Source organism: Scyliorhinus canicula, chromosome 13 (genome assembly GCF_902713615.1).
Source record: "Scyliorhinus canicula chromosome 13, sScyCan1.1, whole genome shotgun sequence".
NCBI lineage: Eukaryota > Metazoa > Chordata > Chondrichthyes > Carcharhiniformes > Scyliorhinidae > Scyliorhinus > Scyliorhinus canicula.
In genome coordinates this window covers 91,198,302-91,215,018 of record NC_052158.1, presented here as the reverse complement: position 1 = coordinate 91,215,018, position 16,717 = coordinate 91,198,302, and positions in this window count along the sequence as shown.

Here is a 16,717-nt window from a genome sequence, read left to right as displayed (position 1 = left end):
AGAAATCCTCGCCTTGGTCAGATGTGCCCTGTGCACCACCTTGAACTGAAACAAGCTGAGCCTGGTACAGGAGTAAGTTGATTTGACCCTGTGAAGAGTCTCACTCCTCTCCCTCAAAAACCGGACCCAACTCTCTTGCACTTCCTTCTCACCCCATCGAATGAAACCTGCTCACCCAACAGGATCTAGCCACAAATTTCCAAAATCTTTCCCTCACCCTGCATGACTAGGGACAAAATCCTATTCCGGAGGGAGGATGAAGGAGACAAGGGAAATGAAGAGAGCTCCTTACGCAGGAAGGTGGTGATGAAGTCACGCACCTGAAGAAACCTAAATAAATTAGGCCTCAGAAGTTGTAATTTATCCATCAACTCCTTAAATCCGACAAACCTACCATCCACAAAGAGGTCCTTAAAACCTTTTTAAAAAATTCATTTACAGGATGTGGGCGTCGCTGGCTGGGGAAATTATTGCCCATCCTGAATTGTCCTTCAGAAGGTGGTGATGAATTGCCTTCTTGAACCACTGCAGTCCCTGAGGTGTAGGTACATCCACTGTTCTGTTGGGGAGGGAGGTCCAGGATTTTGACCCAGCAACAGTGAAGGAACAGTGGTATATTTCCAAAGCGGGGTGGTGAGTGACTTAGAGGGGAACCTCCAGGTGATGGGGTTTCCAGGTATCTGCTGCTCTTGTCCTTCTAGATGGTATTGGCCGTGGGTTTGGCAGGTGCTGCCTCAGGAACCTTGGCGGTTTCCTGTAGTGCATCTTGTAGATGGTACACACGGCTGCAACTGTTAGTCGGTGATGGAGGAATTGAATATGTAAGGGCTCACGATCAAGCATGCTGCATTGTCCTGGGTGGTGTTGAGCTTCTTGATTGTTGTTGGAGCTGCACTCATCCAGACAAGTGGAGATTATCCAATTACACTCCTTACTTGTGCCTTGTAGACAGTGGATAGGCTTTGAGGGTCAGGATGAATAGGATCTTTGACCTGCCCTGGTAGCCATAGTACTAATAGGTAGGATGCTGATTGTGGGGGATTCAGCAATGGTAATGTAATTGAATGTCAAGGGGCGATTGTTAGATCCTCTCTTGTAGTAGATTGTCATTGCCTTGCACTTGTGTGGCATGAATGTCAGAGTAGGAATGTCATGAAAGATAGGATGAACGCGTGGCTCGAGAGGTGGTGCAAGAGGGAGGGATTCGAATTCCTGAGGCATTGGAACCGGTTCTGGGGGAGGTGGGACCAGTACAAACCAGATGGTCTGCACCTGGGCAGGACTGGAACCGATGCCCCGGGGGGGGGGGGGGGGGGGGGGGGGTGTTAGCTAGAGTGTTGGGGAGGGTAGTAAAACAGGGACAGAAGCAAAAGGAAGTAAGGGGGAAAGTGTAAGGCAGAGAAGCCATAGTCAAAAATCAAAAAGGGCGACAGTACAAGGTACAGTGACTGAGGGGAGCTCAGTGAATCGGCCCAGTAATACTAAAAGGAATAAAACTGGAAGGAAAACATTAATGGTAAGCGACGCGGTACGTTGTTACATGAAGATATGGGTTCAACGACAAGGAAAATTAGGAGAAAAGTTAAAAGGAAATATAACTTAGGAGAGGTTACTGATCGAGATGTTAAGATTCAAAACAGAGGTAAAAAAGCCAACATAAGTGTACTTTGCCTGAATGCTCATAGTATTCGGAATAAAGTAAATGAGTTGATGGTGCAAATCATCGTGAATGACTATGATTTAGTGGCCATTACTGAAACATAGTTAAAGGATTGTCACGACTGGGAGTTAAATATCCGAGGGTGTCAAACTATTCGGAAGGACAGAGTGGATGGTAAAGGAGGTGGTGTTGCTCTGTTATTTAAGGATGACATCCGGGCAATAGTAAGGGATGACATCGGTGCTATGGAGGATAAGGTTGAATCCATTTGGGTGGAAATCAGGAATAGTAAGGCGAAAAAGTCACTGATAGGAGTAGTCTATCGGCCACCAAATAGTAATGTTATGGTGGGGCAGGCAATAAACAAAGAAATAACTGATGCATGTAGAAATGGTACAGCAGTTATCATGGGGGATTTTAATCTACATGTCGATTGGTTTAACCAGGTCGGTCAAGGCAACCTTGAGGAGGAGTTTATAGAATGTATCCGCGATAGTTTCCTAGAACAGTATGTAATGGAACCTACGAGGGAACAAGCGGTCCTAGATCTTGTCCTGTGTAATGAGACAGGATTGATTCATGATCTCATAGTTAGGGATCCTCTCGGAAGGAACGATCACAATATGGTGGAATTTAAAATACAGATGGAGGGTGAGAAGGTAAAATCAAATACTAGTGTTTTGTGCTTAAACAAAGGAGATTACAATGGGATGAGAGATGAACTAGCTAAGGTAGACTGGGAGCAAAAACTTTATGGTGGAACAGTTGAGGAACCTGCCAAGCGATTTTTCACAGTGCTCAGCAAAGGTTTATACCAACAAAAAGGAAGGACGGTCGAAAGAGAGAAAATCGACCGTAGATATCTAAGGAAATAAGGGAGAGTATCAAATTGAAGGAAAAAGCATACAAAGTGGCAAAGATTGGTGGGAGACTAGAGGACTGGGAAATCTTTAGGGGGCAACAGAAAGCTACTAAAAAAGCTATAAAGAAGTAAGATAGATTATGAGAGTAAACTTGCTCAAATATAAAAACAGACAGTAAAAGTTTCTACAAATATATAAAACAAAAAAGAGTGGCTAAGGTAAATATTGGTCCTTTAGAGGATGGGAAGGGAGTTTTAATAATGAGAGATGAGGAAATGGCTGAGGAACTGAACAGGTTTTTTGGGTCGGTCTTCACAGTGGAAGACACAGATAACATGCCAGTGACTGATAGAAATGAGGATTGTTATCACTAAGGAGGTAGTGATGGGCAAGCTAATGGGGCTAAAGGTAGACAAGTCCCCTGGCCCTGATGGAATGCATCCCAGAGTGCTAAAAGAGATGGCTCGGGAAATTGCAAATGCACTAGTGATAATTTACCAAAATTCACTAGACTCTGGGGTGGTCCTGGCGGAGTGGAAATCAGCAAACGTGACACCACTGTTTAAAAAAGGAGGTAGGCAGAGAGCGGGTAATTATAGACCAGTGAGCTTAACTTCGGTAGTTGGGAAGATGCTGGAATCTATCATCAAGGAAGAAATAGCGAGGCATCTGGATAGAAATTGTCCCATTGGGCAGACGCAGTATGGGTTCATAAAGGGCAGGTCATGCCTAACGAATTTAGTGGAATTTTTTGAGGACATTACCAGTGCGGTAGATAACGGGGAGCCAATGGATGTGGTATATCTGGATTTCCAGAAAGCCTTTGACAAGGTGCCATACAAAAGGTTGCTGCATAAGATAAAGATGCATGGCATTAAGGGTGAAGTAGTAGCATGGATAGAGGATTGGTTAATTAATAGAAAGCAAAGAGTGGGGATTAATGGGTGTTTCTCTGGTTGGCAATCAGTGGTGTTCCTCAGGGATCAGTGTTGGGCCCACAATTGTTCACAATTTACATAGATGATTAGGAGTTGGGGACAAAGGGCAATGTGTCCAACTTTACAGTCAACACTAAGATGAGTGGTAAAGCGAAAAGTGCAGGTGATTAAGAAGACGAATGGAATTTTGTCCTTCATTGCTAGAGGGATGGAGTTTAAGACTCGGGAGGTTATGCTGCAATTGTATAAGGTGTTAGTGAGGCCACACCTGGAGCATTGTGTTCAGTTTTGGTCTCCTTAGTTGAGAAAGGACGTACTGGCACTGGAGGGTGTGCAGAGGAGATTCATTAGGTTAATCCCAGAGCTGATGGCATTGTATTACGAGGAGATGTTGAGTAGACTGGACTGTACTCATTGGAATTTAGAAGGATGAGGGGGGATCTTATAGAAACATATACAATTATGAAGGGAATAGATAGGATAGATGCGGGCAGGTTGTTTCCACTGGCGGGTGAAAGCAGAACTAGGGGGCATAGCCTCAAAATAAGGAGAAGTAGATTTAGGACTGAGTTTAGGAGGAACTTCTTCACCCAAAGGGTTGTGAATCTATGGAATTCCTTGCCCAGTGAAGCAGTAGAGGCTCCTTCATTAAATGTTTTTAAGATAAAGATAGATAGTTTTTTGAAGAATAAAGGAATTAAGGGTTATGGTGTTTAGGCCGGAAAGTGGAGCTGAGTCCACAAAAGATCAGCCATGATCTCATTGAATGGCGGAGCAGGCTCGAGGGGCCAGAAGGCCTACTCCTGCTCCTAGTTCTTATGTTCTTCTGTTCTTATGAATGTAACTTGCCACTTATCAGCCCAAGATATTGTCCAGGTTTTGCTGCATTTGGACATGGACTGCTTCATAAACTGAGCATCCGTGAGCAGGTTATTGCTGAGTAAGTGCCTCTTGATAGCACTGAAAAATGAAAATGAAACGAAAATCGCTTATTGTCATGAGTAGGCTTCAATGAAGTTACTGTGAAAAGCCCCTAGTCGCCACATTCCGGCGCCTGTCCGGGGAGGCTGGTACGGGAATCGAACCGTGCTGTTGGCCTGCTTGGTCTGCTTTAAAAGCCGGCGATTTAGCTGAGTGAGCTAAACCAGCCCCTGTCACTGTCACTGTTGATGACTCCTTTCATTACTTTGTCAATGATGAAGAGTAATTGATAGGGTAATTAGCTGGTTGGATTTGTCCTGTTTCTTGTATACAGGACACACCTGAGCAATTTTCCACATTTCCGGGTAGATGCCAAAGTTGTAGCTCGACTAGACAGCTATGAAACGCATGTCTTCAGTACTATTGCCGGAATATTGTCAGGCCCATAGCCTTTGCAATTTTCAGTGCCTTCATCCGTTTCTTGATATCACGTCGAGTGAATCGAATTGGCTGAAGACTGACACCTGTGATGCTGGGGACTGCCGGAGGAGACTGAGATAGATTATCCATTTGGCACATCTGGCTGAAGATAGTTGCAAATGCTTCAGCCTTGTCTTTTGCATAGATGTGCTGGGTTCCTCCATCGTTGAGGATGGGAATATTTGTGGGGCCCCCTCCTCCAGTGAGTTGTTTAATTGTCCTCCATCAGTCATGGCTGGATGTGGCAGGACTGCAGAGCTTCGATCTGATGCATTGGTTGTGGATTTGCTTAGCTCTGTCTAATACTTACTGCTTATGCTGTTTGACACCTAAGTAGCCCTGTGTTGCAGCCTCACCAGGTTGACACCTCATTGTTCAGTATGCCTGATGTTGCTCCTGGTGTGCACTCCTGAACTCTTCATTGACCGGGGTTGACCCCCTAGCTTAGTGGTAATGGTAGAGTGGGGGATATGCCGGGCCATGAAGTTGCAGATTGTGTTTGAGTACAATTCTGCTGGTGCTGATGGCCCACAGCACCTCATGAATGCCCAGTCTTGAGTTGCTAGATCTGTTCGAAGTCTATCCCATTTAGCACACTGATAGTGCCACACAACATGATGGAGGGTATCCTCAATCTGATTCTTCTCCACAAGGCCTGTGTATGTGGTCACTCAGACCGATAAACCTTTCCAGCCCCTAACCCCTCCCAGGACCTGAACTTTGAATCCAAGCCCGTTGGCGCAAAAAAAGATTCTTGCAGATAGGGTTGACAACACCAAAGAGCTAAGCTTGAACTGCGTCCTAAACTGCCTCAGATCCTCAGCGTGGCCACCACTACAGGACTCAAGGCAAATTTGAAGGTGCAAACGTAAGCAAGACAGTCATGAAAGCCCTAAAACTAGTACCACTACAAGAGCCCGTCTCCATCTGCCCTCATATGGAATTCGGATTCCTGAGCCATCCCATTACCTTTTCAATATTAGCCGCCCAGTAATAAAATAACCAATTAGGTAAGGCTAAGCCGCCCGACTGTCTCTTTCTCTGAAGAAACACCCTACGGATCCTTGGGGTTTTGCCCACCCAAATGAAAGAAGCTATCACCTTATTGACTCTAGAAAAAATGATTTGGGGAGAAAAATGGGGAGACACTGAAAAAGAAAGAAAATCTCGGAAGGACATTTATCTTAACCATATGAACTCTGCCCACCAAGGACAGGGGAGGTAATCCCACCTTTGCAAATCAGTTCTAACCCCACTCATCAGACTGGTATAATTTAGTTTATGAAGTGAAACCCATTCGTGAGCTATCCAAATTCCCAGATAACGAAAGCTAGACCTGGCAAGATGAAAAGTCAACATGCCCAGGTCGGCTCCCCTCCCTGGGGAGTTTACCGGAAATTATTTGCTCTTATCCAAATTTAACTTATATCCCGAGAAGGGGCCGAAATTCCTAAGTAGCTTCATCATCCCATCCATGATGGAGACTAGATCCGTGATATAAAGAAGCAGATCACCTGCATACAAGAACACCCTATGTTCTCTCCCTCCCTGCTGTATTCCCCTCCACTCAGTGGAAGATCTCAATGCTATGGCCAATAGTTTGATTACGAAGGTGAACAGAAGTGAAGAAAATGGACAAACCTGTCTCCTTCCCCTACCCTGCTGAAAGAAATCCCAGCCTGAGTCATTTGTGCGATTACGAGTGATCTGAGCCCTATACAGCAACCAAACCCAAGATACAAACTTTGGTCCAGAACCAAACCTTCCTAATATCTCGAATAAATACCCCCACTCGACAAATGCTTTTTCAGCGTATATTGAAACATAACCGCTGGTTCCGGCGTTGGCAAGGGGGACAGAATGATATTTAGTAATCAACGTATATTGGCCGACAACTGCTGACCCGTGACATAACCCATCTGCTCTTCTGGAATCATCCATGGAAGGCAGGGTCCCAACTGTACTGCCAGTACCTCAGCCAACAACTTTGCATCAGCATTCAGCAACGGGATAGGCTGATACAATCCACATTCTTTGGAACCTTGTCCTTCTTCAAAATCAGGGTGATAGAGCACCAATGTAGCTGGCAAAACCCCCCGGGATACGGAATCCATAAACATGTCTAATATCAATGGGAACAACAGCTCTGGAAATTTCTTATAGGAATAGATGGAAAACCCAGAGCTTTGCCTGACTGAATTGAACCAATCCACTTCAAAACCTCCTCGGGGGCCAATGGGGATTCCAACTCCTCTCTTTCTCCCTCTCCACTATTGGGAAAGACAACCCATTCAAAATTTGCATCATGAGTGACCTCTCCTTCAGGGGCTCCGATCTGTACCGGCTACGATAAAAAGCTTCAAACGTCGCGTTAACCTTCGATCGGGTGGAAATTGACTGCCACCCGAGTCCCTTAACTGCACAGGAGACCACCTGCCTCAACAGCTGTTCTGCTAAGAGCCGACTGGGCTTCTCTCCGTGCTCACGAAATGTCCCCCTCGAACATCACAGTTGGTTCACTGCCTTACCCATTGAGAGCAGCTCAAATTGCGTCTGCAACATAATCCTACTCATCAAAAACTCTGGTGTCGGGGCAAACGGGTACTAGAAGCACACCTCTATGATGGAATCAACCACCCTCTGCTGCTCCACTGTCCCAATCTTGTCCTTGTGTGACTTGTGGGAAATTAACTCTCCCCTAATGTCCACCTTAATTGCCTCTCACAACGTAGAAGGTGAGATAAACTCACTTTTGTGAAACATAATGTACTCACCAATGGCGGAGGATATACGCTTGCAAAAACCCTTATCTGCCAACAACACCATATCCAATCTCCATGGCAGGCATTGAGAAAGACCCGGCTTCAGCACCACATCCACAAAATGCGGGGCATGATCTGAGCTAACAATTGCAGTACCCTACCCTCTTCACCCGAGGAAGGAGAGACCTACCCACCACAAAAAAGGTAATCCGATAGTACACCTCGAGATGGGAGAATAAAGAATAGAGCTTATCGGTTGAATGAAAAAACCACCATGGGTCAGCTCCCCCCGCCCACCCCCTCCCATCTGTTCCATAAAAGCCAATAATGCTTTTGCCATTCTGAATGGAATCAGAGACTTAGGCCTAGATCGATCGACTCAAGGATCTAAAACACAGTTTAAGTCCCCCCCTACCCCCCCCCCCCCCCCCCCGTCCTCCCAAAATTAGCTGGTGTGAGTCCAAGTCAAGAATAGAAGGCAGTATCTGGTTAATAAAAACAGTAGCATCCCAATTTGGGCATATACATTAACTATGACCATCAGGGTGCTCGCTAAAGACCCATTGACAATCACGTCTCCCATTTGGGTCCGCCATAATCTTAGCAGCGGGAAAATAAACTATTTTATGAATCTGAACTGCAGGCCCCTCCCATGCTCCTTCCATCAAATCCCAAATGCAATACCTGTCCCACCCGTCCCTTCTGTAACTTTGCCTGGTCCCTGATCCACAAATGGGTCTCCTGCATAAACACCACATCAGTATTCAAGCTCTTCAAATATTCAAATGTCCTCAACCTTTTTACTAGGCCTTTCAACCCTCTTACATTCCAAGACACCAGACGAATTGGGGGCCTTCCACCCTCCTGCCTCTTACCCAAGTCAGCCAATTCCACCAAAAGAGATTTTCCAACCTTAAAACGTTCAGGCATCGAACCCATCCAAGATGGCTACCAAACACCCCATCAAGAAAGAACAAAGAACAAGCTTCAGTAACCATTAGGAATCCCTCCCACTCCCCCACCTCCCAACATCACCACACCCAAAAAACTAAACAAACAGCCAAAAGATGAGTGAAAACACCAATCCCAAACAAAACAGGGCAGCAGGGTAGCATGGTGGTTAGCATAAATGCTTCACAGCTCCAGGGTCCCAGGTTCGATTCCCGGCTGGGTCACTGTCTGTGTGGAGTCTGCACGTCCTCCCCCTGTGTGCGTGGGTTTCCTCCGGGTGCTCCGGTTTCCTCCCACAGTCCAAAGATGTGCGGGTTAGGTGGATTGGCCATGCTAAAATTGCCCGTAGTGTCCTAATAAAAAAGTAAGGTTAAGGGGGGGTTGTTGGGTTACGGGTATAGGGTGGATACGTGGGTTTGAGTAGGGTGATCATGGCTCGGCACAACATTGAGGGCCGAAGGGCCTGTTCTGTGCTGTACTGTTCTATGTTCTATGTTCTAAAACAATAACCCTAAGTTCATTATCTAAACCGAACCTAAAATAATGAGCTGCTGTTACCCCCACCACTATACTTCCGTCAGCTAAATTTCTCAGCTAGCACAACAGCCCTCAGCCTGAATGAAGATAAATAAAAAGCCTTAACAACCTGTCCCCCGCCCAAGTCCAACATTAATAAGCATAGAAAAAGTAACACACCAATCCCACACAAGAACAGTAAAAAACAAACAAACTGGTACAAGAAACCCCAACAAGTCCCCATAACACATGTCCTCCCTAACAACAAGAAGACCCCATACAAATAACAATGAACTCCCCCACAGCCCATGCTTCCTCACAAAAACAATAGCCTTTTATGGCGTATCAAAATAATAGTCTTTTGAGTCAAAGGTCACCTGGAGGTGTGCGTTGTACGCCACCCCAAACCGCACTCCACTTTTATAGAATGCAGTCTTGTTAAATGCCTCTTGCCTTTTAGCAAGCTCTGCTCCCACATCTTGATAGAGCCTGATAGTGGTCCTCCCATTTGTAGTCCCTGTGATCCTTCGCCCACCTCAGGACTCGTTCCTTCTCCTGGTAGCTGTACAACCTGACCATGATTGCCCCTGGTGGCTCACCTGAAAGGGGCTTCTGCTGGAGTTACAGGTGGGTCTGATCCAGCTCAGGAGGGGATGACAGCACACCCTCTCCCACCATCTTCCCAAACATCTTTGACATAGAATCAGTTGGATTTGGGCCCTCTACTCACTCAGGCAGCCCCATGATTAGAAGGATCTGCCTCCTGGGGTGATTCTCCAAAACATCCTCCTTGGCATGCAGTGTTAACATCGGCCAGCATCGCCATCTCAGTGTCCAACGAGACAATCCGGTCACTCTGGTTTGAAAGAGAAAGCTCCATTCCCTGGAGTACTGCGCCATGCAAATTTACCATGTCATCTGTCTTCACCAGTGCCGAACGAATTGGAGCTAAGACCACCTTTATTAAATTGTGGATATCCTCAGAGACAGCCTTCCACTGTTTCTTAAATTCTGCTGCCAAGATGCATGTAAGCATCTCGTTCGTCAGCGAAGTGACCTGAGTCACGGCAGCGGCCTCCACCATTTTCTTGACAGGCGAACCTCGAGAGGCTTCCGAATCAGACGACGATTCTTCATTTGCTCGCTTCTTGGACCATACCTTCTGGGCATTTTTCTCATGGTACTCTCATCCCATAGAATTATTCAAGTATCACCCCAAACACCCACTAGGGTGGCTATTTGCTAGAGCGGTTGGGGAGGTTTTAAACTAAAATGCCAGGGGAATGGGAACCTACGCAAGGAGTCAGAGAAAGAGGAAGCAAGGACAAAAGCAAAAGTAGAAAAGCGAATAAGAAAAGTGATAGATGGAGAAACAAAGGACAATATTCAAACAGGGCAGTAGAGAAAAATACTGGGAGCAAAACAAGCATTGTGAAAAAGGCAAACTTAAAGGCTCTGTGCCTTAATGCACGAAGCATTTGCAATAAAGTGGATGAACTAATCGCGCAGATAGATATAAATGGGTGTGATATCATTGGGATTATGGAGACATGGCTGCAGGGTGAATAGGAATGGAAACTGAATGTCCCAGGGTTCTCAATATTTAGGAAGGACAGGCATAAAAGAAAAGGTGGTGGCACGGCACTGCTGGTTAAAGAGGAAATTAACACGATAGTGAGAAAGGATATTAGCTCTGAAAATGTGGAATCTGTATGGGTAGAGTTGAGAAATACCAAGGGACAAAAAACATTAGTGCGTGTCATATATATAGACCCCGAAACTGCACTGGTGAGGTTGGGAATGGCATTAAACAAGAAATTAGTGATGCATGTAATAAGGGAATTTCGGTGATCATGGGTGATTTTAATCTTCACGTAGATAGGGCAAATCAAATTAGCCACAATGCTGCAGAGGAGGAATTCCTGGAGTGTATACGGGATGGTTTTCTTGACTAATATGTGGAGGAACCAACTGGAGAGCAGGCCATGTTAGACCGGGTACTGTGTAATAAGAAGGGAATTATTGCCAATCTGGCTGTACGAGACCCCTTGGGGATGAGCGACCATAACATGATAGAACTTTTTATCAAGTTGGAGAGTGAAGCAGTTGATTCAGAGACTAGGGTGCTGAATCTTAATAAAGGGAACTATGAGGATATGAGGCGTGAGTTGGCTTTGATAGATTGGGGAGAGTTACTTAAACGGATGACAGTGGATCGACAATGGCAAACATTCAAGGGATGCATGGAGGAACTGCAGCAACTGTTCATTCCTGTCTGGCACAAAAGCAAAGGGGGTAAGAGGGCCAATCCATGGCTTACAAAGGAAATTTGAAATAGTATCCGATCCAAGGAAGAAGCATTCAGATTGGCCAAGAAAAATAATAGGTCTGAGGATTGGAAGCAGTTTAGAATTCCGCAAAAAAGGACAAAGGGATTGATTAAGAAGGGGAAAGTACAGTACAAAAGGAAGATTACAGGGAACAGAAAGACTGACACTAAGAGTTTCTACAGATATGTGAAGAGAAAGAGATTGGTAAAGAGAAATGTAGACCCAGTACAGACAGAGACGGGAACGCAGAATAAGGGACAGAGAAATGGCTCAGCAATTAAATACATACTTTGGTTCTGTATTCACAAAAGAGGACACAAATCAGTTCCCAGAAATGTTGGAGAATGAAAGGTTTAGTGAGAGGGAAGAACTGAGGGAGATCAACATTAGTAGAGAGATGGTGCTGGGAAAACTGATGGGGTTGAAGGCGGATAAATCCCCAGGGCCTGAGAATCTGCATCCCAGAGTGCTCAAGGAAGTGGCTCTAGAAATAGTGGATGCATTGGTGGTCATCTTCCGGGATTCTATAGACTCTGGGACTGTCCCTGCAGATTGGAGGGTAGCTCATGTCACTCCGATATTCAAAAAGGGAGGTAGAGAGAAAGCAGGGAATTATAGACCAGTAAGCCTAACATCGGTAGTGGGGAAAATGCTTGAATCCATTATCGAGGACTTTATAGCGGAACATTTAGAAAGCAGTGGCAGGATCAGTCAGAGTCAGCATGGATTTATGAAGGGAAAATCATGCTTGACAAATCAGTTGGAATTCTTTAGAGAGGTAACCAGTACAGTCGACAAGGGGGAGCCAGTCGATGTGGTATATTTGGACTTTTCGAAGGCGTTTGCCAAAGTTCCGCGTAACAGATTATTGTGCAAATTTAAAGCGCATGGGATTGAGGGAAATGTATTGAGGTGGATAGAAAACTGGTTGGCAGAGAGGAAACAAAGAGTAGGGATTAATGGGTCCTTTTCAAATGGGCAGGCAGTAACTAGTGGGATACCACAGGACCCCAGCTATTCACAAAAATATTAATGATTTGAATGAGGGAACAAAATGTAACATCTCAAAGTTTGCAGATGATACCAAATTAGGTGGGAGGGTGAATTGTGACGAGGATGCAGGGATCCTACAGCAAGATCTGGGCAGGTTGGGCGAGTGGGAAAACCAATGGCAGATGCAGTATATTTTGGATAAGTGTGAGGTTATTGATTTTGGAAGCAAAAACGGGATGGCAGATTACTACCTGAATGGTTGTAAATTGGGAGAGGGGAGTGTGCAGCAGGACCTGGGTGTCCTTGTGCACCATTTGCTGAAGGTAAGCATGCAGGTGCAGCAGGCGGTAAAGAAGGCTCATGATATGTTGGCCTTCATTGCAAGAGATTTCGAGAATAGAAGCAGGGATGTGTTGCTGCAATTGTACAGTGCCTTGCTGAGGCCACACTTGGAGTATTGTGTGCAGTTTTGGTCTCCTTCTTTGAGGAAGGATGTTCTTGTTCTCGAGGGAGTACAACAAAGGTTTACCAGACTGATTCCAGGGATGGCGGGGCTGTCATATGAGGAGAGATTGACTAGGTTGGGATTGTTCTCGCTGGAGTTCAGAAAAATGAAGGGGGATCACAGAGAGACTTAGAAAATTCTAACAGGACTAGACATGGTGGATGCAGGGATGATGTTCCCAATGGTGGGTGTGTCCAGAACCAGGGGTCACAGTCTGAGGATTTAGCGTAAACCATTTCGGACAGAGATAAGGAGACACTTGTTCACACAAAGAGTGGTGAGCCTTTGGAATTAATTGCCACAGGAAGTAGTTGAGGCTAAAACTTTGAATATATTCAAGGGACGGCTGGATATAGCACTTGGGGAGAATGGGATCAAAGGCTATTGGGAGAAAGCAGGATTAGGCTATTTAGTTGGATGATCAGCCATGATCATGATGAATGGTGCAACAGTCTCGAAGGGCCAAAAGGCCTCCTCCTGCTCCTATTTTCTATATATCTATGTATCTGTGTCGATACTAGGTGAAAAAGGCCACAAGCCAAGTACCCAGGTGGGAACCACCTCGTGGCTGCATGCTGCCACCAGAAGTCTGGCTGCCACATTTTCTACATTGCAACCATAACTACATTGGCTGTAAGGTCCTTTGGGCCAATCTGAGGTTTTTCCAGTGTGCTATTTCGACATAAATCTTTTTTTGTCTGTTGTGTAAAGCTATTTTACTTTGGAATATTTCAAATGTCATTGGGTTATTTTTAACTTTTGGTGGGTTAACCAGGGAGCTATATTTAAATCCAACTGAGGAGGTATGAATGAAAATGGACATTCTAAGACACTTCCCGTTTGCGGGCCACAAGAATTATGAATTGCCAGCAGCAGCTACAGTTAAGTCATGGTTAAGGTCTTGTTGGTGAAGCCAAGAAAGGACGAGAACAACCTGCAGTGTTTATGGGAGAGTATAAACAGCATTCAGAATCAGAACTGCATGTGCTGTGAAAGCAAGGATTCCTTCATTCCCCGTCTAGGCTCCCTCTGCTGGTATATGTGTATGTGAGTCTCAAGTGGACAAAATGCATAAGGTAATTTTCAATACACTACATCCTTCCTAGTGAAGAAAGTTGGCAGGATTCTCCACTGCTGGTAGCAGATTTCCAAATGCAGCAGAGAATCTAGTGTCGGGGGAAAAAATGGGCGCGAGCCATTTCTGATGCTTCAGGCCCCCTCTGACAATGGCATAACGTTCGTGCCAGCAGGAAGATGCAAATAGGTCAAAATGACCCATTTGCATCTTATTGTTGGGCTGGGCACCAAGTTCACTGCCCCTTTGATTCTCCAACCCTCTGGGCCGGGATTTAAGTGGGCGTGGATTGGTACAAGTATTTCCCAATGTGACCCAGACGCAGTACACCTCATGGTGGATCAAGGTGGTAAGTATTTGAGGTAGGTGCTCCCCAAGTCCATTGAAGGCCCCCGTCCCCCAATCAAAATCCTGCCCATGCCACTCCTCAGCACCCCCACCAGAATCCCCCGCCAGACCCCTTTACCAGAGACCTCCACTAGACCCCACCACCATCAGACCCTCCCACCAGAGATTCTATCAGAGACCAACAATAACCCCATAACAGGGAATCTCCATAGCAGAGAACTAGCCTCCCATCCCTAGCCTGTAACTGTCAGCTCCCAGACAGCCAGATGTCTGGGTTGATTATTTTCATTTACCTGCAGCTTGAATGGATCTCAAGTAGACTTCAGTGAACTAACCACAATGTTTGTTAACATCTTGGAGTTAAGTGCTTTCACTTCCTATTTTTCTGAACAGAAGGCAAATTAACTGCTTTTGTTGTGGTCATGAGCTGTCAATCATAGCTAGATGATTGTAAGCACTGTAGTTAGTTTCACAGCAGGGTACTTGAGACCTATTCAAGCGTGAAAGAAAATGAAAATAATCCAGACATCTGGCGGTCTGGAAGCTGTCAATTACAGACTTCTAAAAGTTTATTCTCTTGTGAATAGAAGCCTTGCAGATGAAAGAATCTCGGGGCTTTAAAGCCTTTTTATGTGGTCTTGGATTTCTATTAAGTCACAGCAGCTGCTTTCTGGCTGAGGCACCAGGTGATAAAGCAGTGATTTTGTTCACTGCCTGAACTGCTCTTTAGCTTCTAGATGGGGTGACTGATTAGGGATGGGGGTGGGGCTGTTCTCTGCTATGGGGGTGCCCTGTTATGTGGGGTTCTATGAAATGTGGGTTCCAAGTGTTGGGAAATTCTCTGATAAGGGGACTTATCTGTTATGAGGGGTTTCCTAGTGGGGGGTGCTCTAGCGGGAGAAGATCGGTGGGGGTTGGGATAACCCTCATGCATGCGTTCGGGGAGTGCTGATGCATCCGTTCTCATGGTGAGGGAGGGAGCATGTCCCGCCTTCTTGGAGAGGGGTGGATTTTTGTTGCAGGGGGGAGGAGTGCCAGTCACCAGACCTCACTATTGGGTTGCCTGCTCAAAAAAGCGGCCTGAATAGTGGGATTTGTGACAAAATCCTTACGATTCCCGCCATGCATAAATTTGAAATGAAATGAAAATCGCTTATTGCCACGAGTCGGCTTCAATGAAGTTACTGTGAAAAGCCCCTAGTCGCCACATTCCGGCACCTGTCCGGGGAGGCTGGTACGGGAATCAAACCGTGCTGTTGGTCTGCTTTAAAAGCCAGCGATTTAGCTCAGTGAGCTAAACCAAAAATTTGCATGGTAAGGGACATTGAATCGTTTCTGGGCACCGCTTCCAGCGCCAGCATGAAACAAACGTGATTCAGCTCTGATGGGAGAAAATAGGGCTGGATTCTCCGATTTTGAGACTAAATGCTGATGCTGGTGTGGGAACAGAGGCATTTTACAACTGAAAAAACGGCGCAAAACGGCCACTCATACTCCGTCTGGTTGGGGGGGCGGGGGGGGGGGGGGGCGGTTGGGGACACGATTTTGGTGTCGGAGTCAGGCGAATCCTGCGCCAGTCTCCCAAATGGAGATTCTTGCCCAGTGTTTCACTGGTTTGTCTCCAAAAGTGTAAACAAGAAATGTATACATAACTTGAACATTCAACTTCACCAGTAACAGTTTTACATATTCTCACTTTCGTATTAACATAACTATGTACTCAATGATTTTTTTTATAACTTTAGAGTACCCAATGAAGTGTTGGCTAGTGTAGACTTGAGAGAGGAACAGACACTTCCAACACTGATGAAGGTTCAACTCAATTTTATTAACTACTTCTAACTAACTAACACACGATGACTGTGGGTCTAAATTATGCTAACTTAAACTAGTGACCTAAGCCTTGTCCGAACCACTTGATTCTCTCAGCACGTGGTGTGAGTCTGTGCTTGGCTGGATGAGTTCTTGTTACACTGAGAGGCAGCACCCAGAATGAGCGGGAACCGTGGTGCCCTCTGCCTTTATAGTGTGTGTATTCTAACTGGTGATTGGCTGTGGTGTTTGTACATGTTCATTGGTCCCTGTGTGTGTCCATCAGTGTGTGTCTGCACCATGATATACTGGTGCATATTATGACACCCAATTCATGTTTTCTAATTAAGGGGCAATTTAGTGTGGCCAATCCACCAAGCCTGCACATCTTTGGGTTGTGGGGGGGGAGGGGGAGGAGGGGGAGGGGGGGGGGGGGGCGAAACCCACGCAAACATGGGGGAGAATGTGCAAACTCCACACGGACAGTGACTCAGGACTGGGATCAAACCTCAGACCTCGGCGCTGAGAGACAGCAGTGCTAACCATTGCCCCACCATGCTGCC